This window comes from Giraffa tippelskirchi, chromosome 11, assembly GCF_054371585.1.
Source record: "Giraffa tippelskirchi isolate mGirTip1 chromosome 11, T2T-mGirTip1v1.2.pri, whole genome shotgun sequence".
NCBI lineage: Eukaryota > Metazoa > Chordata > Mammalia > Artiodactyla > Giraffidae > Giraffa > Giraffa tippelskirchi.
Window position 1 is genome coordinate 130,549,520 of NC_137285.1, and position 27,707 is coordinate 130,577,226.

The following is a 27,707-nucleotide window of genomic DNA, read 5'->3' on the forward strand; positions in this document are numbered from 1 at the left end:
AGTCAACAATCTTATCAAGTTAGTGGGGGGGGATACATTGTCTGTCTCTCTGTCTAGGCTAGGTGCCTCAGACGTCTCAGTAACAGGAGTATTTCATCGTATAGGACATGTATTTTTATCACGTTAAGTGCATATTAGAGAGCGAACAGGGAAAAAATGAAATTACAACTCAACAAATTCATATATTAAAGTTATCTTAAGAAAGGATTATGATAACTTTTTCTTATACATTAGACTATGTGCTCCCCCCACCCCCCACTTTTCTTCCTTTATCCTTTCAGGTGGCCTGGTGTGTGTGCTAATGGGGTTCAGGATAATTACAATTACCCCTCATTATTATGTTCTTTGTATCTTGTAACCTAACCCAGGTTCAGCTGCTCACTGTTCATACGCCAATTCCAGAGGCAAGTGTCGGTAGAAAAGAAAGATGCTTTAATCAGAAAAGCTGGCAATCTGAGGAGATGGTGACTTGTGTCTAGAGACCAAGTCCAAAGATCCTGCTAATCCATGACAATTTTTAAAGGGAAAAATGCAGGGGAAAGGATCCCAGTGAATCATGGAGGCAGGAGGTTAGGTTCTGCATCTCCATTGTGTGCAGACTGACTGGCTGTCTCCTCAGATATTATCTTGCCCCAGTGACCTGCCTGCAGGATTGCTTTGGGGGGCTTTTGGAGGTTACTTACTTCTTCATATCTAGAAAAATAATCAACAGGTTAGCCAAGGCATTGTGTGTATTTAGGAGAGCATAAGTCTGGAGTCAGTTTCAATAGCTTAGTGATCATATTCCGTATTATGTTCTTCTAAGGTTAAAGGGGAACAGAAATAGGCAAACAGGAAAGAGGGGAAAGAGCTGCTTCCATTGTAACCTCCTTCACCTCTCTGCTTGCTTCCCCTCCTCCACAGATTATACAAGGGGGCAAGTATAATGCCAGGCTTCCCAGGTGGCACTAGTGGTAAAGAACCTGCCTGCCAATGCAGGGAGATGTAAGAGACCTGGGTTCCATCCCTGGGTCGGGAAGATCCCTTGGAGGAGGGCATGGCAACCCACTCCAGTATTCTTGCCTGAAGAATCCTGTGGGCAGAGAAGTCTGGTGGGCTACAGTCCAAAGGGTCACAAAGAGTCAGGCATGACTAAAGTGACTTAGCATGCACACAAGTATAATGCCACTCATTGTCATTGCTTGGAAGCTTAAAGTTTTGATACAGTCAACTAAAACATCAAATACAGAATATAAATTATCAGCATGGATTATATCCGAGTGTGTGTGTGTGTGTGTGTGTGTGTGTGTGCGCACGTGCATACTCAGTCATGTTAGGCTCTTTATAGTCCGCTGGGTTTCTCTGTCCATGGGATTTCCCAGGCAAGAATATTGGAGTGGGTTACCCTTTCCTACTCCAGGGAATCTTCCCAACCCAGGGATTGAACTTGTATCTCTTGCGCCTCCTGCATTGGCAAGCAGATTCTTTACCACTGTGCCACCTGGGAAGCCCCTGTCTTCAAAACTTATCTGCAAATTGGTCAGAAAGAAAAGAAAAAAGAGAAGAAATATTTTCTAGGCATACTTATTCCCTTCTAAAAATCTGGGTCTAGTTTTTCTGAGTGAAAGTGAGTGAAGAGTCAACACTAGGAAAGATGGTATTTGATTTTTACCTCCCTTTCTTCCCAAATATCCTTCACTGAATTCAGATTTAATTATTTTATTCTAACCTTTGGTGGTAAACAGATACTCTTTTGTTCCCATTTTCTGGTTATTGTATCCTGATTTTTCTTAAGTTCCATTTTCCCATTTTCTCAGTCTATGGGATCCAGATGAACATTGAACATAGGAATGGCTTCCCTCTGCCTACAGAGGTTGGTATAGGGATGGACACTTGACTCAAGTTGGACAATTTAGAACTAATACTGGCGGCTTCTGATAAAAAGACTAGAGACACAACATGCTTTCTCATGCAGTTTCCAAGACAGTATAATGCAAGTTTGGAAGCCTTAGCATCTATTTTGCTGTCAGGAGGAAGTGTGAAGTAAAAGAAGGAAGCCCGCATAGAGCAGAGCATAGCCTAGGGATCAGAAAAGCAAGTCTTAGTCTGGATGAGGACTTTGAGCACGTGGATTCAGCTACTCCTAAAGCCACTTAAGAGTCTTGAGCTACATAATATATTAAAGTACTACTTTTTTGTTTAAATGTGTGGAGACGGAAGGTTTCCTATCTCTTACAAATGAGAGTCCTGCCTTATACATATTTTTCCTCCCAAAACATCTTCTTCATTTTCTTGAACATTGAAAAACATCATTTATCTGCTATTTGTTTTTCAACTTTGTGAAAAAAGGACACTTAGAGACCTGTTTGTCTCTATTGCCTCTTCATATTAGCTTCATTCTCATGTCATGCTCATTTAAAAAAAGTATTACTGTATTCCCTGGACCCTGAAAAGTGATTGGCAGAATAATAGTACACATTCCTTCACATTTCTGTATTTCATATATTGGAATTTTTCCACTCACATAGCCTTTAGTTCATCATATAACTGCTCAAAGTTATTTATCTGATTTATATATCCTTTTTTAGTTATCTGATTTATATATCTTTTTTATGTATCCCTTTTTAGTTTATTTATATACCCTTTTTCTGTCATTTTACTCTAACCTTTAAACATAATGTAAAAAAAAAAGGGCTTGTTAATTAAGAAGGAAATTAAAATCAATGTCTGCATTATGAGTGAGGGGGGCTTTAGAAGCTCAGTGTTCTAAATATAAAGAATTGATTTCCTCACCTGCCAAGACTTTCGCCTCATTATTTAAAGTGTGTAGTTCCCTTCAAATTAAATTTTAGAATACTAAAAGTTTTATAGTTTATTCATATATTTTTAAAAATTTAAATATTATTTATCCAATTGTTAATTATTCTTAATGGAATAAAAGGGTGTCTATTTTTTTAATTCACTAATTCTATGTTTTGAGGCAAAACCTCAGGATGCTTCTAGTCATATTTCCCTTGGTATTATTCCTTCCCTTCTCCTCCTATTCTTCCTCCCCCTCCTCTTCCTTCTTCATCTGACTAGATTGATTCAAAGAGCCTTTTTTTACATTTTAATTACAGTACATTTCTTTTAAAAACTGATAGTAAAATAGCAGTGTTTTTCCTATTCATTTCTTTGAATTTTCCATAATTTGGATCTCAATGAGCTGTTATCATATACAAACAGCCTGGACCCTTGAGATGTTCTAGGATGAAGACAATTTCTACACATTGTGATTGTTAATAGAGAATTTGGTGTACAACACATTCTTTACAATGCAGTGAAGATAATTATAATTGGGGACACAAAATAAAACCTGCCTCAGCCAGGAAATTGTTTAGAGACACATGTTATTTTTATGGGTCTCCTCTGGAAAGGGCAGGCTGTGTCAAGAACTTACATTTGATATTAAAATATAAAATTACCAAATGATAACACCTTCAGGGAAACATGCTTAACTACCTATTCAAATTACATTTTAAACATTTCCTTCCAGGTGAGAATGTATCATTTTTAATATCCCGAGGCAGTTTGTCAAGTTGGTTAAAAGGGTGAGAAGCTATTAAGAAAAAGCACATTTTTGAAAAGGACACATCATCTCTGCATTTTGTGTAAATTATGGTAGCAAACCAAGTCCAGAAACCTTTACATGGAAGGAATAAAGAAGAAAAAATAGTTGTGATGAATCGGGTGGAAAATGCAGTGGAAGTGTGGCAAAAGGTCTTTTTTAAATTGCGGGGAATGTCCCTCTTGAGAAGGCTGAATTTGGAGAGGAATCCAGAGAGAAGAGAAATGCCAGGACATATTGCCTTTCTTTTCAATCAATGTAAACGATACTGTACTGAGCCACACTGGTCCCTCTTCAGGGCTTATGCCCTCAGTTGCTGGGATATGGCTGTTGACAGCTCTTACCCGAAAATCCCTCTCCCAAAATCACCCTAAGCCAGAGAAGGTTGCTTCTAGTAGAGCAGCCTGTATCCAGTGACTGGTTGAATTTTATTTTTTTGGCTCCAAAATCACTGCAGACAGTGACTGTAGCCATGAAATTAAAAGACGCTTGCTCCTTGGAAGAAAACCCATGGCAAACCTAGAGAGTGCGTTAAAAAGCAGAGACATCACTTTGCTGACAAAGGTCTGTCTAGTCAAAGCTACGATTTTTCCAGTCTTCATGTAGGGCTGTGAGAGTTGGATCCATAAAGAAAGCTGAGTGCCGAAGAACTGATGCTTTGAACTGTGGTGTTGAAGACTCTTGAGAGTCCCTTGGACTGCAAGGAGATCAAACCAGTCAATCTAAAGGAAATCCACGCTGAATAGCTGAATATTCATTGGAAGGACTGATGCTGAAGCTGAAGCTCTAATAGTTTGGCCACCTGATGTGAAGAACCAACTCACTGGAAAAGACTCTGATGTTGGGAAAGATTGAGGACAGGAGGAGAAGAGGGCAACAGATGTTAAGATGGTTGGATGGCATCACTGACTCAATAGACATGAATTTGAGCAGACTCAGGTAGATAGTGAAGGACAGGGAAGCCTTGTGTGCTGTAGTCCTTGATTTCTCAAAGAGGCGGTCACTACTTAGTGATTGAACATCAATGACTTGTGGATCCCTGAGGCTAGAGGCCAGGGCTCCTTGATGAAGGGAAAGCTGACCCTGGAGGGCTTTCACAGCTCCCCTGTAGGGACCACTGCATCATTTGCTGAAGAAGAATCAACTTCTCTCTGCCCAACTTTGCTTCCTTCCTGTCCCTTGCCCTCCCTATGTGCAGACCCTGAGTGCCTCAAACTTCTTGCACGTGAATCTCCAATACAAAATCTTCTTTCCAGGAAGCCCAATCTACCATAACCTATGAAACTGTTTCTCTGGTTACTAATGTTTATTGAGTGAATATTATGCATTAGGGATAATATATGCACTTTGCATGCTCAGTTGCTTCAGTTGTGTCTGACTCTTTGAGACCCTATGGACTGTAACCTGCAAGCCTCCTCTGTCCATGGAATTCTCCAGGCAAGAATACTGGAATATGTTGCCATTTCCTTCTCCAGAGATTCTTCCTGACCCAGAAATTGAACCTGGGTCTCCTGCATTGGAGGCAGATTCCTTACTGCTGAGTCACTGGGGAGAGACTATATGCACTTTACACAGATTATTTTCATCCTCTTGGATTCCAAGCCGTCAGAGCTAGCTATGTAATGGTAATGGTGCTCTCATGGAATATGCCTGCCCAACAGACCAGACTTGAATATTGTCCTCCAAGGAAGCTGTTGTTTCTTTGCTTAAAACTCTAGTGCTTTCCATCCCTGTTAGATTAATATGTGCTCTTAACCACTCATCTGTCTAATTTCCTACCACTCCTACCTTGCCCTATAGGATGATCCATACGCTGTAACTTTTGGAACTCAGCAAACCCTTTTCAACATCATGGCCTTTGAAGATGCCATTCTATTGTTCAACGATGAATAGGGGAAAGATATGTGTGGTAGATTACCTAAGCTCAAGGACCATATCTCTCTTATTTACCACTGTGACTTCAGTACCAATCTCTGTACTTGGCATTTATTAGATATGTGTTAAAATCATAGTAATTTCTTTCTCTAACTTTTTCTCTGCTTGCATTTTTAAACATAATATTTTCTGCCCTTTCCTTGCTAAGATGAACACACATCCACATACAGACATGTATGTATATGTAGCATGTGTGTATGTGTGTGTGTGTGTCTGTGTTTTTATAAAATCTTCAGATTCATGTTCAAATTAGCTTCTTGTCTTAGAATTAACAGTTTCTTTGAGCTGACTTTCTATATCCCTGTTTTGATTTGAAAATAGAGACTATATCCAAGATTTCAGGATATGCCTCATGGCTTACTCTAGTTACATGACTATGTTGTCATTTCCAAAATCTTTGGACAATTAGATTTAATCATTTGTTTCTACTATACACGAATGTTACAATACACAAGAGCTTGTACCTATAAAACAAACTATTTTCATATTTTCAATTGACTTTATTTCATTGGATAGACCAAAGAAATACTTGTGAGATGAGTAAGCCCTTCCCAGACTGAACATTAAAAAAACAAAAAACCTTAATATCCTTAAACAATGATAATGGATCTTTAATTTCTTTAAATGTTTTTATTTCTCTGAGTTCTCAATTGGTTTTGAAGACTCGGGTACAAGTTAAAATATTGCCAGGCTAGAAAGTGAGCGTGGCCAGGTGGGCTTGATTTTCTTTAGTCTTTCAGGAAATGATAAAATGTTCAACCTTTTGAGAGGACTTAACTTTATGTTCCTTTATTCAATGCTGACACTTCTAAGAATGAATCATTAAATGTGAGAGGAAGACTAAATGCAAAAATGTTTAACCAACTGTCCTTTCCCAGTGCTTTCTTTATTAAAAAAAAAAAGCTATTTTTTGATATATAGAATATATATCAATGGCTAGGATATAATAGGACTGAAAAGGTATCTGTCAATTGTTGGAATTCACTTATAAAAACATTTTACATACCTGTAGTGTTGTAGCCACGTGTTCTGGGAAACAAACTCACTCAGAAGGACAATGCAGATAGTGGAGTGCAGTTTATTACACCGGCGGGCCCAAGGCAGAGTCTCCTCTTAGCCAAGGACCCCGACCAGTTTTTGTGAAAACCTTATATACCCTAAGTGTATGTGCTCAAACCCACCTCCCCAAATTCTCTGAATCTAGTCTGGAAAAGAAAGATATAGTCAAAGTTAACCCATGATTCCTGTGCCTTAAGCCTAGGTAGTTATCAGTGGACAATTATCAATAGGCCTGTGGTCCTACACCAATAAGAGTAATAGAATTTATGATTCTCTTCAGTGACACAGATAATTAGGGTATTCTTTTGGGCAATGGAGAGTCTAGGTACAAGCCCTGGGGCTCTTCCATCCAGGGGGTCTGTCTTTCCAGTTGGTATGTCGTTTCCATAGATACTGGGCATATAGCTAAAAGTCCACAGTCCGGCCCAAGATGGAGTCCTGCTTTCAAGATGGAGCCTGTTCTGTCTGTTTCCTCCTTCAATAGAACCAAACTTTGATGACTGAAATGGTACCTAGAGGGGATGTGAAGGGGAGGTTCTTTGTTAGTTAATAGATGAAAGATGTCTTGTGAAGTGAAATGATGGCACTCATTACATACATCAAAAGGAATTGAATTCAATAGGGGAGGAAAAAACAAGCTCATTCCTTTTGTAAATCTATGAGCTTCAGTTGCATGAAATAATAACCATACTTACATAGAATTCAGCTATGAGAGGCATTCATAATTGCCTCTGATAAATTCATAAATTTATCATAAATTTATCATCTGATTCATAAATCAGATTTATGTTCCCAGTTTTAGTTTGGAGAAAAATTTAAAAAAAAACAAAGACAAACCAATTAAATAATATGTGTATGGTTCATGTTGGATGTCATGTCTGGATGTGATGTTGTATGGAGTCATGTCTGGATGTGAGAGTTGGACTATAAAGAAAGCTGAGCACCGAATAATTAATGCTTTTGAACTGTGGTGCTGGAGAAGACTCTTGAGAGTCCCTTGTACTGCAAGGAGATCCAACCTGTCCGTCCTAAAGGAATTCAGTCCTAAACATTCACTGGAAGGACTGATGCTGAAGCTGAAACTCCAATACTTTGGCCACCTGATGTGAAGAACTGACTCATTTGAAAACACCCTGATGCTGGGTAAGATTGAAGGTGGGAGGAGAAGGGGACGACAGAGGATGAGATGGTTGGATGGCATCACAGACTCGGTGGACATGAGTTTGAGCAAGCTCTGGGAGTTGGTGATGAACAGGGAAGCCTGGCATGCTGCAGTCCATGGGATCACAAAGAGTCAGACACGACTGAGCCACTGAACTGAACTGAGCTGATGGTTCGTGTTGTTGATTGATAGTTTATTCCTAAGGTATAAATCTATGCTACTAAAAGCATATTTATGTATTCTATACTAGACAATGAGGAATGACACTTGGGGTGATTTATTTTTTGAAGAAATATTTTGAGTACATAAGATATGCCAGATGTTGAGCATATCACCATTGTATTAAATGGTGAATTAAAATATATATCATCTCTATCCTCATAGAGCTAGGAGCTAGTGAAGGACATAGGCATAGGAAAAATTTATTTTGAAGAATTAGGTAAATTAAAGCTCAGTTAAGCACTATATGGAAAGTTACATGATGCTTTAAGAGTATGCAGTAGAGTATTTGACCTAATTAAGAAAGTGAAAGCTTTCTCAACAAAGGACAAGGAGGTGAAGAATGATTCAACTGTTAGTTTAAGAAACAAGAGAAAAATTTGTTAAGAGATGAGCTTTAGAAAAATCTCTGGCAGTCCAGTGGTTAGGACTCCATGCGTTGACTTCCCAGGGCCTGTATTGATCCCTGGTTGGGGAACTAAGATCCCACAGGCTTCGCAGCATGGCCAACAAAAAAAGACAAGCTTTAAAATTCCTTCTTTGGTATTTTTGTCTGTACTAAAAAATACGCATGACTGGAAGTATGATAACTTTTAAAGTGGTAAAAAGATTCCCATCTGAAGAGTTTCATTTCATTATTCTTTCAATAAATATTTTCTAGTTGTAGCAAGAAGTCATCTAGATAGTTGGAATGTGGTAATGACCAAGAAAGACAAAATTCCTCACCTTGAAGAGCTTTACATCTGGTAACCCAAGGCAAGTTAACCAATAAAGAAATAATTTCATATATTAATTAAATTCTGTATAGAAAATAAACCTAGGTAAGGGCTAGAGAGTGAATGTGACAGGAGGTAATCCTTTAGAGATTCATGAGAGACTATTAGTGTAAGGAGGAATGCAAGGAGGGTAAACAAGGTTTGAGTCATAATTGTAAGGTGCCTGCACCTTATATTTTTAAAGACCAGCGCACTTAGAACTTAGTGTGAATACAGAGAGAATGAATATACAAGAGAATGCTAGATAATGAGGATTTTGTACAAGGCCTTCTTGGCTGTGGTAGAGAGTTTGGGGTTTATTTATATCAAAGAGTTTGGAAGGATTTATGCAAGAAAAAAAGTGTTAGTAGACCATAGAAATAATTTGGTAATTTGGCAACATCAATGGCAGAGAAGAAGTGGTGAAATTTGGGATGTATTAAAGTTAGAAGCTTACTGTTGTATTGGACTTTCAAGGGCAGGAACATGAAAGAATCAAGCAGAAATCCTAGGTTTTTAGCATGATCCACTGGATGCTGGTCATTATGATCATCATGATGTTGTTACCAAGGTAACACCATATTTCAGTTCAGTTCAGTCACTCAGTCAGGTCCGACTCTTTGAGACCCTATGAATCGCAGCACTCCAGGCCTCCCTGTCCATCACCAACTCCCAGAGTTTACCCAAACTCATGTCCATCGAATCGGTGATGCCATGCAGCCATCTCATCCTCTGTCGTCCCTTTCTCCTCCTGCCCCCAATCCTTCCCAGCATCAGGGTCTTTTCCAACGAGTCAACTCTTCGCATGAGGTGGCCAAAGTATTAAGAGTTTCAGCTTCAACATCAGTCCTTCCAATGAACACCCAGGACTGATCTCCTTTAGGATGGGCTGGTTGGATCTCCTTGCAGTTCATATTTAATTATCAATAAATCCTCATATGTCTTTCACCTTAACATTTGAACATTCATCCATATATTCTTTTATTCCAATATTGAGTACTTATTTTGCACCTTTGAAGAAGCACTATCCTTTAGGGACACAGAGATGAAAAAGACAGACAAGGTCCCTGCCCTACTGAAAATTCTGTTCTAATTAGGAACAGATAGACCAGAAAAAACAAATACATAAACAAAAAATGCTACAGATTATGATAAGTGAAGTAGAAAAAACATCTCCTGGGATACAGAGTATATCGTGGTACCTAAGTGAACTTGTGTGGTCAGGGAAAAAATTCTTATGTGGTACCTAAGCCAACATCTATAGAATATAAAGGAGTTTGGCATATAGAGAAGCTGGGGAAGGTTTTGAACAGAGAGTCTCTTCTTTGGTTGTAGGTGCTCTAGAGCCAGTACTGTGCTGTGGCATAGATTGAATGGGGCCTCTATAGGATTGAATCACTGACTCAATGGACATGAGTTTGAGTAAGTTCTGGAAGTTGGTGATGGACAGGGAAGCCTGGTGTGCTGCAGTCCATGGGGTCACAAAGTGCTGGACACAACTGAGAGACTGCAGTGAACTGATGGGATTGAATAACCCATAGAGTGTTAGCTCAGCTCAGGCTGGGACTCACTGCAAAGCTGTCACAGGAAATTGGCAGCTGCTAGGGCAGAGCTCTTATGGGCAAGTCCCATTTGTCTCTCACAGCTGATCACTCTCCCTACCCTCTGCCACTCCCACCTTGTTGTGGAGCAGCTCTGCAGGGCAGCCAGGGTCTTTGTGATCTCTCTGCATTTACAAGAGTGAAGTGTGGTGGAGCAGGGTGTGTCTGAAATCTGAATAGCTTCTTGGGTACTGCTTGCATAAGCATCAACAATAGATAGTGCCACCCAACCCAGGCTCTGCCCTGGGACCAGGATACATCTGCTTCCAGTGGTCTAGTTTTTCCCCTGGTCGCTCAGATCCAGTGCCCTGCTGTGGTGTGGAGTGAGCAGGGCTGGAGTGTCCACTTGGCTTTGGCTAGGGCACTTGGACCGGGGCAGCGAAGTAGTCTCTTGAAACCAGGCAACTGCTAGAGAGCAGACCTCTCTCTGTCCTACCTCAAAGGGCTAGCCAACAAGTGTGCTCCTCGCTAATGAAGTCCAGCCTGCCCTAGCTGTTCTGTTTGTCCCAGCTGCCCTCCAACCAGCCAAAGGAGTGTGTCTCCTCAGCATAGGACCCCAGGACTGGAACGCCCAATCTGTGGCTCTACCTGTTCACTCCCCAAGGTATGTGTCTGCCTGTATAACTTCCGATTTTCTGAGATTTTTCCCAGGGGTACAGATCTTGACCTGGTCATTTTTCTTCCCTTCCTACCAGATTATGTGTGTGTGTTTCTTACACTCTGAGTTGCATAGGAATTTTCCTGCCAGTTTCCAGTTAGTTTTAGTAAGAATTGTTCCACATAGAATAGTATGTGGTTATCTTGCTCCACCATCTTGATCTTCTCCTCCTGGAAATTTTCATTTATTTGTTCCCAACCAAATCTATCCTTTCTTACAAGTTTGGAACTATGCAGTTGTTTTTTTTTTTTTTCTTCCAAATACAAATTACTGCTACCTTGTAAATGATTATTTACATTATTTATTCCTTTTATCATGTTAACTTATTCCGTGTTCACTGATACTGTGACCAACAGTCACGACAAACTCATGCCTAAGTTCATTATGTCAGTTCTTTTCAGAATACCTGGGTAATACATAAAGAAAATGCTCTTAGGTAATATATATTTTGAGAACCTTATAGCAAATATTTTCCTCTTATCTCATACACTAATGATGATAGAATGGCATAAAATTTAGGTATAATGAAAATTTTCCTCAAAGCTATTTAGATTCTTTTTTACCCTTTGGATATCGTTGTAAAACAAGTCAGAAAGCTCTCTCAGTGGCCAAAGATCTCTTATTTTTCCCAGTGGCTAATCTGAAATAATTGGAGCAGTAAAATTAACAATAGGAATATTGGATTATAACTCATAGAATATTTTAAAAATCCATGGTTTTGTGCTGATATAAATAAATAATTGACTAAATATAATTGGAGGTAAGAGACAGCTATCTTAAAAATGAAATCCAATTAAAAAATGTAGGTGGAATGAGGGAAATGGAAAATCTCATTAGAACTTTACAGTAATAATTGTCAATCAAGATCTACCAAAGGAATATAAAATTAGGAAATGTAAATGTGAGGAGAGATAGGATATTTGTATAGGCTCAAAGTATCTCCCTCAGGATATCCATTAATTATAAAAGGAAAAGAATCATTTTATAGTGGAGAAACCTGACAGACAGCACCATAATGAAGTGATCAGTGTTACTGTCACTAGTAAAATGACATATTGACATTTTGTGGCCCTTGCTATGTACTGGGAAAAAAATAATCACTTTGTGTTACCTTTCCAAAACTGTGTAACTTCAGTCCAATAATGAGAAACTATCAAGCAAGTCCTCAGATTGAGAGACAGTCCTCAGAATAACTGAGCAAACCCTCAAAGTTGTCAGAATCATGAAAGACAAGGAAAGAATGAGGAATTGTCACAGATTGGAGGAGACTAAGGAGACAAGTACATTTAATGTGTAATCTAGTGATATGTCCTAAAACACTATTAGTGGACATATTCATGGAATCTGAATAAAATGTACAGTTGAGTTTTAAAATAGTGAAAAAGAAAAAGACCTTTTAAGTCAACAAAGAAAATACCTTTAAAATAAACCACTCCCTCTTTGATCCCTTGAGCCTAACAGTGGTAATATTTTGAATGTTATTATTCTAGGGTACTGTATTTTAAATATTTTCTATATTAACATCTCCTTGAATTATTCTAATTCTATACTTATTTCCTACTGGGACCCTGATTGGGGCAATATTAGATAATTAGGAATAAGAGATAATATAACAAAAGCAGACAATCAATTTTGGAGGTAAAATACTTAATTGAGAGTAGCTTTTAGTGAGAAAAGTGTAAATAAAAAGAGAGGATATTAACTAACAATTTATTCAAAATAACTTTCCATAAGTGATAGACTTGAGTTTTAAAAGTCTCCCAGTTTGCGCAAATGGATAAAAATCTAGACTAACAGTGGATGGATGGACAGGTAGGTAGGTAGGTAGAAAGATGGATAGACAGACAGGTATATTTGTTATATAACAAACTATAAAAACTAATTAGAGAGGTAGTACTGCTCAAAATTGAAAAGTGACATAGCAAATGCTTAACTTCCTGGTAAGTCTGATCAAAGAAGACCTGATACAAATATATCAAAAATGACAAGAAAAAAAGAAACATTATAGATCACACAGAAAATTTTATAAAAAAGATATTATAAAAAATTTTATGATCATAATTTTAAAAATTTAGAGGAAATGAACATATGTCTGCTACAATAAAACCTGTTAAAACTGACTTAAGAAGATAGAGAATATCTGAATCTTACTATTATCTGCTAAAGAAATTGAATCTGTAATTTAAAATCTTCCTAAAAATAAAATTCCAAACTTAGATTGGCCATTATAGAAAGCAATTGTATATAAAATTTTTTGGAAAATAAAATTGAGAGCAATTTCATGAGGTCATCATAATATTGATACTAAATATGAGAAAAATATTGCAAGAAAAGATATCATAGTCCCTCTCAAACTCAAAAGCATAAAAAACTTCTAAACAAAAAACTTGAGAATTCCAATGAAATATATTTTTTAAAGTTTGGAGGCATATGGTATTATGATAAAGATGAATTGATCCATGAATGCAAGGTTGATTTAATGTTTGAAAATGAATATAAAGAATAACATATTAATAGAACAAAGGAAAATAATAATTTCAAAGATTCAAAAGAAGCACTCAAGCAAAAATATCATAAATTCACACTTTAAAAATAGAAAACTAACAATAAAAGGAATTTCTCCATCTAATACTGAGTATCTTTCAGCAAGTATCTTACTTAATGAAATGATGCTGAAAATTCATCCCCTGAATTCAGGCAGGAGAGAGGAAATGCCCATTGTTATCATTCATACTGCACATTGTACTGCATAAACATGCCAGTGAAATAAGGCAAGAAAATAAATAAAACGTATACAGGTTGGAAAGAAATTAATTAGGCTATTCATTCACAGAAATGATTAAATACACTAAAATGTCCCCAAAGAATTTGTAGATAATCAAGTAAAATTAATAAATAATTTTTATCAAAGATACAACTTGAGTTGTGGTTACATAGTTACGTTCATTCTGTGATCATTTATTGAACTATATACTTAATGATTTATTAAGTTTTTGTCTACATGTTATATTTCATTAAAAAGTGTTAGCAGAAAATGTAGAGAAATATGGCTATAACCTTGAAATAAATGCCTTCCTAGGGAATTTGTAAATTGCATAAAGAAAGATAATTTTGTTTCACCAATCTGAAATCTTCTACAGTATGAAAAATAATGAAAGACAAGTTGTACACTGGGAAAATACATGCCAAAATAAAATAAATAAAACATAGCATAGCTATCTAGGTTATAGAAAAAAATCCCTCAAATAAAATTTTAAAAAGAAAGGTCAGAGAAATATCTAAATATTCCAAAAACCTATAATCAAGCAACTCATAGGAGAAATGGCTATAAAACATATGGAAATAATTTCAACTTCAGTACTATTTAGGAAAATGCAATGTAAAGCAAATAAAACATTTAAAAAATGATTACCAACATCAAATGTTGGCTAATATGTGAGGAAATAGATATAAGTGTGTACAGCCCATTTGGGAGGCAAATATGATGCCTGTTCATAAGAAAAATGACCATTTTCTTAGACCCAGTAATTGCATTTCAGTGTGCCTCACTTGTAAGATTATACATATGCTCACAGTGAGCCACATGCATGGATTTTCACTAATGGGGAAAATTATAAATAATCTAAATTCATTGATTCTTGAGTAGTGATACAAACTCTGGTGTATTGTGTGTCTCCAAAAATATGGTAGATATTATGTGTAGTGATATAAAAAGATTCTAAGTCATCCTAGGAAGTAAAAGTAGTAAGTTTCAGAGTAATATATTCTATTAGTATTATTAGTAATATATTCTATATTTTATCTAGCAGGATTCTATTTCTCTATTAACTAAAATAAGCTGTTAGTATACTATATCATATATATATTTTACTTTTTGCCACAAGTGACATGTGGGATCTTAGTTCCGACTAGGGATCAAAACTCTGCCCTGCATTTGAAGCTCAGAGTCTTAACCACTGGACTGCCAGGGAAGTCCAGACTGTATGCACATTTATGTGTTTGTTTTGTTTTTGTAAAAGTAAAGGAAAAGGTCTAGAGAAATACACAACAAAACAACTGTAGTGTCAGTCTGGGGGAAGGAATTATGATAAAAAAAAAAATCCAAGACCTATGCTTTTTTCCTATTGCTGAAATTTGTTTTAATTTTTTATATAAAGAATTTATTCCTGCATTACTTGAATAATTAAAAGGGAGAAATATATGAAAAATAATTAAAAAACCCAATACAAAGATGACTCTTTTTTATTATTAATATAAGGTGCATGTTTTATATAATATTGCTTTTTTAGTGGTATATTGAAGGGGTTGGCATTTGTACCAATACTTAGTCATATAATAATAAAAGAGATTCAAAGTTGATAGATAACATTCCCACTTGTAGTGACTGCAAGGCAAAGTCCTAATGACATTACACAGGAAATGCCAAGAAAGATATCTGGGTGTGGATAGAACACCAATAGTGAATGCAGATGAAATCTACATTTCCATGGTCCTTCCTGTGTTTTTCAATCCCCCCTAATCACTCTTCTCTCTCTTAGGGAGACATTAAAAAATGGAAGTAGTTTCTTGCTACCAAGAGACTACTTTAAAAAGTATGCTAGAATGCTAAATATGGATTTTCATGAGTATCTAAAGAATTCTCAAAGCCAAGGCACAGTTGTCTGAGCATACAATATATGTAGTTTAATTACATTAAGTGAGATTTTGAAGCATCTGATGTCTGTTTACTAGTACACATTTAATTAAGTATGTGAACATACAGTGTTAAATAAAATGTTTTTAAAAGGCCATTAGGACCCTGCAGTTCTAACTTCAGTCCAAACACACTCACGGAAGAGCGATACGGTCTCTTCCTACAATCAGGGACTATAGAGCCCATTTGCTCTGTTCTCCCTTTATTCCCTTTATTCCTTGACTGTCTGCTGGTTTCTTACCACCTCTCCCTCAGTGCTGATGCATTATTCATCAAACCCTGTGTTTGAGGAGGGTCGCATCTGTAATCAGAGCAGTGGGTCCTAAGTTTTTCACTCAGAGGCCACTGTGCATATATACATTTAAAAATCATTTGTCCCCCTAGTAAAAGTAAAAAGTGGGCCTCATTAAATTTTTTCACTTGGGGCATTGTCTAGCTCCTGGAAGTTACAAGACTGACTTTTATCTGGTGATTAAATATGAATCAAGCATTGCAGCTTTAGTAGATTCTGTGTAAACATTGCAGACACAGAAACCCTTTTATCCTGTGCTCTGCTGTTTTTAGGAGAGAGTGTATGAGGGGAGACACATGGGAATAGGCCTCACAAGTGCAGAGTATTTGCATACAGTTGTGGTGACCTCTCTCGGGACAAAGCTGCAAAGTTGCTGTAACCTCTCCTGTTGGACACCCTATTACATTCCAGCACGCTTGAGGGCCTATGTAGCCTTACTGTTTCCCAGTTCATACAGTGTCACTTGGGCCTTGCCAGTGTGGTCCTCCTGAGAGCCCAGTCTCCAAAACAGCCATCATTATGCAGACTTTCCAGATCCTGCTCTCCTTACTGAATATCAAAATTTACTATTGCTCATTTCTTTTCCCTCAAGATTTACTTATGTGACTACAGTTTAGCTGGGGATGGGGGGAACTCAAATTTTGGTCTTGGTAGCTGATAAATGACTTAACCAGTTTTCTCTTTCAAATAGCACTGGTACTGAAAAGAAGTTTTTAAATGTACTTAGATAGCATGGAATATTGCATTGCAAGCATCTAGCATATCATATCTGACAAATAATAAGGTAGCTATCATTATTGTTGTTCTCCTGTCATAAAGAGCACTGGGCCAACACATTGGGAATGGGTCTCATTTTGAGATTTGGCTTCTTTATCTGCAATGCTTATTAACTCTGATTCATATTTGTTTTCTAAATGTCGAGTCAATGTCTAGTTACATTATGACCCTATATCATCAACAACAGCAAAATATAATATTCTCACTGTGTTTATCTATATTCTAGAAGGACTTAAGTATTGTTTTCCTCTAATAGTAATGGCAATGATGATTAATATTCATTGATATCATATGTTGTATGTTAAGACTTTTCTGTAGATTATCCTGTTTTATCCTTACCACAATTCTATGAGGTAATTATTATTGCTGCAGTTTTATAGATAGGAATCCACAGGTCAGAGAAGTTAACTAATCTGTCCAAGGTCATATGCTACTAAGTAACAGAATTAGAATCAAAGTCCCAGTTCTGAATGATTAAGATACTTTGCTTCTATGATTCCTTGAGTGTTCTCTTCCTCCCACTCCACACACTGTCTGCCCTAGCTTGTTGCTAAGTTATGTCAGGCAGAAGATACCTCTTCGTCTCATGAAATGGAAAATCACCACCTTTGCAGCTTATCTCCTTTTACAGTAATGACTACTTCATCATCTTCCTTTTCAAAAGTCATTAACCACCAGGATATTTTAAAGGGGCAGAACAAAAGCACTCATTCAATGAAGGAGCTTCTATAAAATGCCAGGCACTATTCTAGGTCTCTGGAGAAGGCAATGGCAACCCATCCCAGTACTCTTGCCTGGAAAATCCCATGGATGGAGGAGCCCGGTAGGCTACAGTCCATGGGGTCGCAAAGAGTCAGACACGACTGAGCAACTTCACTTCACTTCACTTCTTCACCTTCTAGGTAGTGCAGGTATGGTAAAACACACAAAATATCTGGCTTCCTGGTGTCTATACCAGGAAATAAGCAAGTTAATGATCAAGATAACTGTTGGAATGGTCCAGGCTTCAAGAACAATAAAACAGAATGATTAAAGCAAGTGATTTACAGGTAGCTGCTCTATTTTTTAATTTCTTTCCTTTTTTTGCCTGGGGGGAGTGGGCTTCCCAGATGGCACAGTGGTAAAGAATCCAGCTGCCAGTGCAGGAGATACAAGAGACACAGGTTCGATTCCTGGGTCAGGAAGACTCCCTGGAGTGGGAAATGGCAATCCACTGTGCTATTCTTTCCTGGAAAATTCCATGGACAGAGGAGCCTTGTGGACTACAGTCCATGGGGTCACAAAGACTGAGACATTTATGTCTGAGTCACAAACACACATAGTCAGTTTACAATGTTGTGTTAGTTTCTGCCATACAACAATATAAATTAGCTATATGTATACATACTTCCCTTACCTCTTGAGCCTTCCTCCCATCACCCCCATCCCATCCATCTAGGTCATCATAGAACACTGAGTTGAGCTCCCTGTACTATGCAGCCACTTCCCACTTAGCTATTTGTTTTACACATGGAAGTGTATACATGTCAGCCTATTTGAAGGGCAAGAATAGGGACACAGACATAGAGAATGGACTTGTGGACACAGTTGGGGAAAGAGAGGGTGGAGCAGATTGAGAAAGTACTCTAGATTATAGCAAAAGACTAGCAGCAATGCACAGGACTGGCAGTAGGGGGTCTTGTGAATAGACTATGCTCTTTCCACATACTGGGGCACCAATCAGCAGCAAAAGTAACAGGGGAATATGGGGATATGGAATGATTGCCAGAGTAGCTTGTTATGGAATGATTGCCAGAGTAGCTTGTTATTTAATATTATACTTTTTGCATAAGTGGAAATATGGATATATACATATATGTGTATATATATATCAGTTGATATGTATGTATATAAAAGATATATATGTATAAATGAAAACATATGTTTGCTTTTTTAAAAGACACAGTGGCTGAATAAAGCAGAAAACTAATGAAAACAGTCACTTGTAGAGAAAGGAAAAGAGCAAGATGGAGAGAGTGAGAGTGAGATTTTTACAAATGTGTGTACCTTGGTACATAAATTTGACTACAGAAGATAAATATTTTCCAAAATTTGAAAAAAGTTACTGATTTAAGGAATAGTGAAAAAGATTAAAAATAAGTGTCAGTGAGATTTTTTATAAAAATTAAATATTAAGCAGGTGATACCACTCTAATGGCAGAAAACAAACAGGAACCAAGAGCCTCTTGATGAGGGTGAAGAAGAAGAGTGAAAAAGCCGACTTAAAACTCAACATTCAAAACACTAAGATCCTGGCATCTGGTTCCATTACTTCCTGGCAAAAAGAAGGGGAAAAAAGTGGAAACAGTGACAACTTTTATCTTCTTGGCCTCCAGAATCACTGTGGATGGTGACTGCAGGCTTGAAATTAAAAGAAACTTGCTCCTTGAAAGGAAAGCTATGACAAACCTAGACAGCGTATTTGAAAGTGGAGACATCAGTTGGCCAGCAAAGGTCCCTATAGTCAAAGCTATGGATTTTCCAAAAGTTATGTAGGGATATGAGAGTTGGACCGTAAATAAGGCTGAGTGCCGAAGAATTGTTGTTTTCTAATTGAGCTGCTGAACACTCTTGGGAGTCCCTTGGACTGCAAGAAGATCAAACCAGTGAATCCTAAAGGAAATCAACCCTGAATATTCATTGGAAGGACTAATGCTGAAGCTGCAGCTCCAATACTTTGGTCACCTGATGTGAAGAGCTGACTCATTAGAAAAGACCCTGATGCTGGGAAATACTGAGGGCAGGAGGAGAGGGGGGCAACACAGGATGAAATGGTTGATTAACATTACTGACTAATGGACATGAGTCTGAGCAAACTCCAGAAGAACAGAGAAGGACAGGAAAGCCTGGAGTGCTGCAGTCCATGGCGTCTCAAAGAGTTGGACATGACTTAGCGACTGAACAACAGCAATAATAGTGGCTATAGGTATCGTTTCATAGAGTCACTATTTCACAGTGTCACCATGTCACAATAGTACCATCAAGATAAATGTGAGTTCCTTTGGTGGATGATGTTACCACTTTTCTTCATGAAAAACTGTAGCAAGATCTGAGCCTTGGAATGGAAGGGAAAGAAATGGGGAGAAAAGGAAGAAAACCAGGTTTTAGACCAAAGTGGAACTGAGTCATAAAATTTAAATACTCTGCGTAATGATTTGAATTAGTTTCCTAAGAATAGAAACTAATCAATACCTATTATATAATTGTAATCTCACCTAACATACTAAAGTTAACTATATAACTTTAAGAATCATCTATAAAATATTAAAAGATAATTATTAATAATGATGAGCATGATGAGATTTATTACACCATATTTTTTAAAAGTATTCTCACATCTTTTACTTTGGATTGCCCTTAAAATAGCTTCTCATGTTAGCATGGTTGGAATTAGTAATAAGAGATGAATTTCAGTCTGTTACAAGCCTAGTCTCCTTTTTGAGGGTGTTCAAATTAGCCAGTGTTTTAAATAACTAACGATATCTTGAAATGGACACAATACTCCTGGTGAGGTCTAAGTAAGGCACTATGATTTTGGTTTCTTTGATCTGTATATGTGACTAGGCCCCTTTGTCCACGAGATTCTCCTGGTGAGAGTACTGGAGTGGGCTACCATTTCCTCCTCCAGAGGATCTTCCTAACCCAGGGATCAGACCCATGTCTCCTGCACTGCAGACAGATTCTTTACCACTGCACCATCTGGGAAGCCCAGTAGTATTACATGGTGATTATAACTAGACACTCTGCTTCTGTCACTCCCTGGGTGATGTGTTATTTTTTGTTTTTCTATTTTCTTGTCTGAAAAAATGCATGTCCTATGAGCCACTGCACCTTAGTAATTGGGTTGTAACTCTCCTCACCTACCCACCTCTTTCTCTGTGTACTTTCCCAAACTGAAATGGGAATCTGATAACTCACAGTAACAGTCTATAAAAACTGAGTCACCAATTAAAGGCGATGATCCATGATGAAATTCTGATAGCCTTTTTGGTAAATTCTCCTTAGATTGAATAAGGTTTATAGATGAAGCAAGTATTCACAAAACATGACAGCTATTGTGGGGGTGGGACATGTATAGATTGAGTTAGAATGGGGGAAACAGCTGTTTCTTTAGTAACGACATATATGAGATATTGGCTTCATTAATTTTACGGTCTTTGTAAACTTAATTAACAAACATCTGCATCCTGCTATCTGTTCCCCGAGGTGCTGACATTTTCCACATATTCAAATACCTTCATTTTTATTGATTAAACATTTCCCAGGCAGCTATTTTGACAAAGTTACCACATGGCGATGTGTCAGGGGTAAAGCTATCCTTCTTGAGGCTTTAATGGGTCAGAACATCAGTATAATTTTTGACCACTAATCACGGGAAGTGGAGACAAACTGGTACATCTCATTTTCCTTCCTTTTTTTCTGTTGGATTCAACAGATGTCAGCAAAAAATTCAAGATGACTTCCATGTCTGGAGTGCATGTATAACTAAGTTTCAGATCAATTCAGTTTCAGTTTTAAAAATAACCAGTGATTCACTATGCAGATCTCAGATGTATTTTTATCCTCCCAGGCATATGCCTTTGTCCCTTTGGTGCCCCTTCAAAAACCACCTTGGGTTTGATCTCCTCAATAATGGCAGATTTATTGCTGTGATTACAAGGAATGGGGAAATCTGTCTGCTTCTCTTTCATATGAATGTGAGGGCCTAGATGTGGATTTTGATGGAGCTGGACAAATTATTTTACCTCCTAAAGACCTCTGGTGAGTGAGTTTGTGAGCAAAAGATACTAACTGTGTCTAAAGGCCTCTGAACTATGCCCATTTCTCTTAAAGTTATTTCAAAGGACATTCCTGGCAACCAACTGATCTCTCAGCCTGCATTATCAATGGCCTGTGTAGGTGCCACAATTTAAATTGGCTCCCTGGCTTTTTGGGATGATAGTTAATATTTTTGAGGGATATATCTCAGTGCCAATGGAATACAGTTTGGAAATGGAAAATTACAGGCATATAGGTAAAAAAAAAAATCATTTTTATGGGAGGAAATGTGTTCTTTTAATATGCTGAGATTATTTTTAGATGTTAAGATGAGAGCATGACTCACCACCCTTCCATTTCATCCACCACTTGTGCCGGCCCCCACTCATCTTTCCTGACACATTGTGCTGATGAAGGGGGTGACAGCCTGTTCTCCACAGTGTGGTCATCACTGCATGTTGCAGCTGCTTTGGGAGAATATGGGGTACTCTATTTCTTGAGTATGGATTTGCAGATTGAACTTTAGCATTCTGTGGATCTGTCCACTCTGTGACCTCAAGTGTATGTCATCACATAGGGCATTCATTGAGAGTACTTCTCCCTAGTGGTTAACAATAATGATTCAGAATCTTAGAGATCTAGGTTCAAATCTTGCCCTTGCCTTGTAGAAGTTACTGACTCTAGGTGAGATTTGTAACCACATCCAATTCTTTTCTGCAAGGTGATGAATACCAAGTTAATGAGGTTATTTGAAATATTAAATGAGATATAATTACAAAGAATTTAGCACAGTGCTTTGCAGAGTATGCCAACCATCACTGTCACAATCGTGAAAATCACTGTTGTGATCATGATGATTCCAACCACAACTCCTCTTGTTTTCTCACCTGCAAAACTTAAATATACCTATAGCACCCACTAGAATACCTTGAGGCTAAATTTCTACAACTTCATATGAACATGATGTGTTCCCAGGTGCTTCCCAGATGGCTCAGTGGTAAAGAATCTCCCTGCCAATGCAAGAGATGCAGGAGATGTGGGTTCGATCCCTGGGTCGGGAAGATCCCCTGGAGAAGGAAATGGTGACCCACTCCAGTATTCTTGCCTGAAAAATCCCATGGACAAAGGAGCCTGGTGGGCTACAGTCCATGGGGTCACAAAGAGCTGGACACTGTTGAGTGACTAAGCTTTTTGAGAAATGCTCTTCAAGAAGGAACATGTGCTTTTTGAGAGGAAAAGAAAATTAGAAAATTCAACTTGTTATTGCTGTTACTGATATTTAAATCTGGGGGGCATTTGATATGTGGTATTAAAACATTTCCTTTGCTGCTTATTTTTCTTATGCTTGAGAGGCAATTATTTATTCGTAGTCAATTTTGTCAAGCCTTAGGCATGATTCATGTCGTGTTCCATCCTTGGCAAAGATACCTGCTCCCCACACTCCCCAGTTCTGTCTCTTTGCTGGCCCACTGCTCATATTCTCTAAATTACCCTTTGTGCCAGTTTATCTAGTACTTCTCTGCCTACCTTGCTTCTTCCAAAAGTAGTCTTAGAATAATTTCTTATAATTCTTCCACAATAGTCCTTAGAATAATTTCGCTAACTGATCAGAAGAAATATAATCACTGTAAAATACTCTTTTAAAAAACAAATGAGTGTTCAAAATACTCATGCGAGACTTCTTCCCAGAGTCCTGGATTTTCATTGCTTGTATGGCTTGTAGGTAGACACAAGTTAGAATTTCTTTATCAAGCCAGCAAAGGGATAAGCAACGATTGTAGTAGAATTACTTGTGTGTGCTCAGTCACTCAGTCGTGTCCAACTCTTTGCGGCCCCAAGGACTGTAGCCCTCTGTCCATGAAATTTTCCAGGTAAGAATAATGAAGCAGGTTGCCATTTCCTCTTCCAAGGGATCTTCCCAACCCAGGGATCAAACCTGCATCTCTTGTGTCTCCTGCATTGGTAGGCAGATTCTTTACCACTAGCACTACCTGGGAAGCCCAGTAGGATTATATCAAATATTGTATTTCAGAAAGATTTAAACCATGATGCACAGTTCTTCCTGAGTCAGATACCATGCCTCATCATATAACCTTAAATGTCATAAGATTTTAGAGGATGTTTCAGGGAAAAACATACCCATAGTGATTTGTCTGGTGATCCCTTCTTTTCTCACCTCCTTTTCTCTCTTGGCAAAGAGAAAGAGAGAAGAAAAAAGATTCTCAAAACTAGCAACATATTGAACATGAATCTGGCAAACTGCCCTCCTTCTAAGGGGAGGGTGAAAGTATCAGTTGACTGTTAGTGATTCAGAAATGAAATTTTGGTATATTTTAGACCATTTTAGAAGGAGGGATGGAAAATGTGAAGTTAAGGAGGAAAAAATAAAGGAAAAAGATTATTCTGGCTTCCACATTGGCATGTATCTCTGTGGTAAAATAAAAGAGAGAAGTGACCAACTATAGCTTTCTCATCACTGCTCCTGGCACTCCCAGTCCAGTCCCTTTCTAAACAATGCCTCAGATTGAATCTATTATACTTCTAGATCATGGCTAGATTAGATACCCTAAACTTCTAGAAGTCCTAATGATAAAACCATGATAGTGCCCACTGTCTAAGACCTATCACATAGAAGGCAAAGTAAATATAATACTAAACCTTAAAATAGAAATATGAATTTAGCTTCCTTTCACAATGAACTTTCTCATTGTGTCTGTCTTAATAATATGCTATGTATAGGCTTAACGTGAAAAACCTGCATTGCCTTCAAGTGTAACAGATAAGGAGTGACAGGTTGTAAATAGTTATAAGTAGACAGTTTTAGCTTTGGAGGAGGAAATGGCAGCTCACTCCATTATTCTTGCCTAAAAAAACCCAATGGACAGAGAAGCCTGGTGGGCTACAGTCCATGGGGTTGCAAGAGTTGGACATGACTGACTGATGAGCACACACGTAGGCAGCTTTAGGATAGTCTTCTGCTTTTTATTGATATTGATAAGCCTGGGGCAACTTCCCTAAGCCTCATGTTTTCATAAGGGACATGTAGACAATCATACATATAGCATAGAGTTTTCTAGAGAATGAACTCAGATAATGCTCAATAAATGTCACTGTTCAGTCACTCAGTCGTGTCCGACTCTTTGTGGACAAATTATTTGACTTCTAAATTCTTAAACAAGTAATCATGAGCAATGGTGCCAACTATCTGATCAACCCATATTTCTCCTTTAAAAAAAACGAAAATGAGTATCAGCAAAATGGGAGTAATTTTGATATTGTAGACAGAGTAATATTGTAGACAGGTGGAGAGAAATTACATACAATTTTTTTAAAAAGTCTGACATATGATAGACACGCAATAAGTATTGATTCTCTTTTACCTGCCAACCTTACTGGTGTCAATGCTTAGCAGTGGCTTTATTTATTTATTTGTCTGAAAGTGTACAAATTTGTGTGAGAGTTGCTAAGGAGAGGGGATGGAGAGACGGTCACAGAAGTTAGGAAATTCTTTTTCTTCACTTTGCTTCAATTCACCCTGGTGATTCAGAGCTACTTTACCAAAGAGAGGTTAGAGCAAATCATCATGGGTATAGCTTGAGCTCTTCCTCTGCTTCATTATGATTTTATAGAATTTTAAGTAGAGAAATAGTTTCATGATAGTATAGACCATTAAATTGGGAACTGGTTAGCAAAATAGGAAGGTCTGAAAGAACAATGTTCTGTTTGAGTTGAAATTAAACACCTACCCCATCAGCAGTGGCACCATGGTGTAAACTATAGGAAATCAGAAAATTTAGATGAAATAAGGATTTGACAGCACAAATGAATTGTCTCAATTTTTCTTATTTTCTCGATGGTTGGTTTGTTTTATGTGGATTGCTAGTAGCTTTGATGGGTTATTGATAGAAATTTACTAAAATCAGAAAAAAAAATTAAGGTCTAATAAATATTTTCAAAGTGCTCAACTAAATATCTAACTTCATAAAAGGACATTCACTATGAAAGTTAGCCATATTTTGATGAGAGGCCCACATGCTTGCCATGATTATACTAAGTATGTTGTTATAAAGGCAAATCTCAACTACTGTTATCTTCAAAATAGTTTCTGTAACTAACTTTTATAAAAAACTTACCACTTGACAGATTTTATTCTAAAAACTCTATGTTTGGAACATATATTATTTAACAAAACATATAAACTTTAATACTTAGTAAAACTTGCCTAGCATGTATTAGTATTTTATACATGAGAAAATTACGGCACATTTTTTTTTTCTTTTTAAGTTTATCAAACCTTTGGAGCCAAAATACAAAAATCCAGTGCCTATTTGTAACTATTTTGTTTTATTTCCTCACTACAGAACAGACATGGGGGAAAAAAGTTTTTTTTTTCCAATCCCATTCATTTGGACTTCAGAGCCAAAAACTATGTCTTAACTTGTGAGGGGAAAACCATTGTGATTTCCCAGTTAAAATTATAATTGTTCAGGCAATAAAGAAATAGACAAGCAATTTTAAATAATACTTTAAAAACACTGGACATGAAGGGATGAAGGACAGTAAACCTTAAGAGATGGCTAATAAATAAAGTGAGTCAAATGATTTCCCCTGATTGCTAATTTAAGAAAGTGTCAGAGCCCTCGTACGTGGAAGAGAAAACTATATGGGGCCTCAGTTAATGAGCTAAGACAACAAATCTGAGAGTCTAGGCAACCAGAGGCAGCCAGAGTGCAGGAGAGATGACCAGAGACAACACGTGGAAAGACCTCCTGAGGCCTGTAAAGGGTTTCCCTCAAGTGCTCAGTTGCACATGCATGTGAGAAAAGGCCCCGAGAAATGACTACTGAAAACGGTTAGGAGTAACAGTGTCTGACATTTACACTGGACCAAGAATAGTGCCTGTTTGCATTAGGCGTATTGAAAAATCTCATGAATCATAGAGAACTGGGCAGATCTTGCCTCACTAGTCAGGAATAGTTATTTTTAGGATAAGTATTTTTCCACAAGCAACTAACACTCATTAAGCAAAACATGAAGGGATCAAACTATTTCTAAGTAATTGCATCCCAGAACAAAGTTCAACAATATTTATATGAATACCCCACATCCAGTCATACCCAGCATCCAATAAAGTGAAATTTGTAACATCTAACATTCAAAGATTACCTGATACATAAGAAAATGTTACTCACAATGAAGAGAAAAGTAATCAATTGAAACCATTCCCGGTCTAAGTCATGTGTTAGAATTAGCAGACTAGGACCTTAAAAACCATTATTATAGATGTATTCTATAGGTTTAAAAAGTTAAATAGAACTATGGTTGCTGTTGTTTAGTCCCTAAGTTATGTTCTATTCTTTGCAAATCCATGGACTGTAACCTGCCAGGCCCCTCTGTCCATGGGAATCTCCAGGCAATAATACTGGAATGGGTTGCCATTTCCTTCTCCAGGGGATCTTCCTGACCCAAGGAAGGAAGCCATGGCTCCCACATTGGTAGGAGGATTCTTTACAACTGAGCCATCAGGGAAGTCCAAATAGAACTATAAGTGATATAGAAAAAGATCCAAGACAAACTTTATGAGATAAGAGCTACAGTGTATGGGTTGAAATGTATACAATACATGAGTGGATGCAATTAATAGCATATTACACAGTACAGAAGAAAAAAAGAGTGGATTTAAAGACATAATAATAGAAAATAAACAAAATAAAATACAGAGAAAAAAAAAAAACTGAAGAGAGCATTACTGAGCTGTGAGATAACTTCAAATGACCTAATGTATATTTGGAATCCCTAAAAGAATGAGAAGGACAAAAATATTTGGAAAAGTTGGTCTAGAAAAATTTTCCAAGAAAGTTAATAATCTCCAGACACAAAAAACATGAAGAAAACTACACCAAGATACACAATACTAAATTAACACCAGTTATAAAGAGAAAATCCTTAAAGCAGACATGAAAAACTAATAAACACAAAATATCAAAAGTAAGTACGATGGCAGATTTCTTATCAAAATCAATGCAATCAAAGAATAGTAACATCTTTAATGTACTAATGTACTGAAGGACAAAAGCTGTTAAACATGAATTTCATATCTAATAAAAATATTTTTTACATATGAAAATGAAATAGATGATCCAGTTTATTGCCAGAAGACCTGCACTACAGGA

General features: G+C 37.4%; 1 long non-coding RNA gene across 1 annotated transcript in view; it reads left to right on the top strand.

Moving 5' to 3' along the window:
- The window catches only part of LOC145526852 (uncharacterized), a 466,924-nt gene that overhangs the window by 184,307 nt on the left and 254,910 nt on the right, over window positions 1–27,707 (top strand). The window lies entirely within an intron of this gene.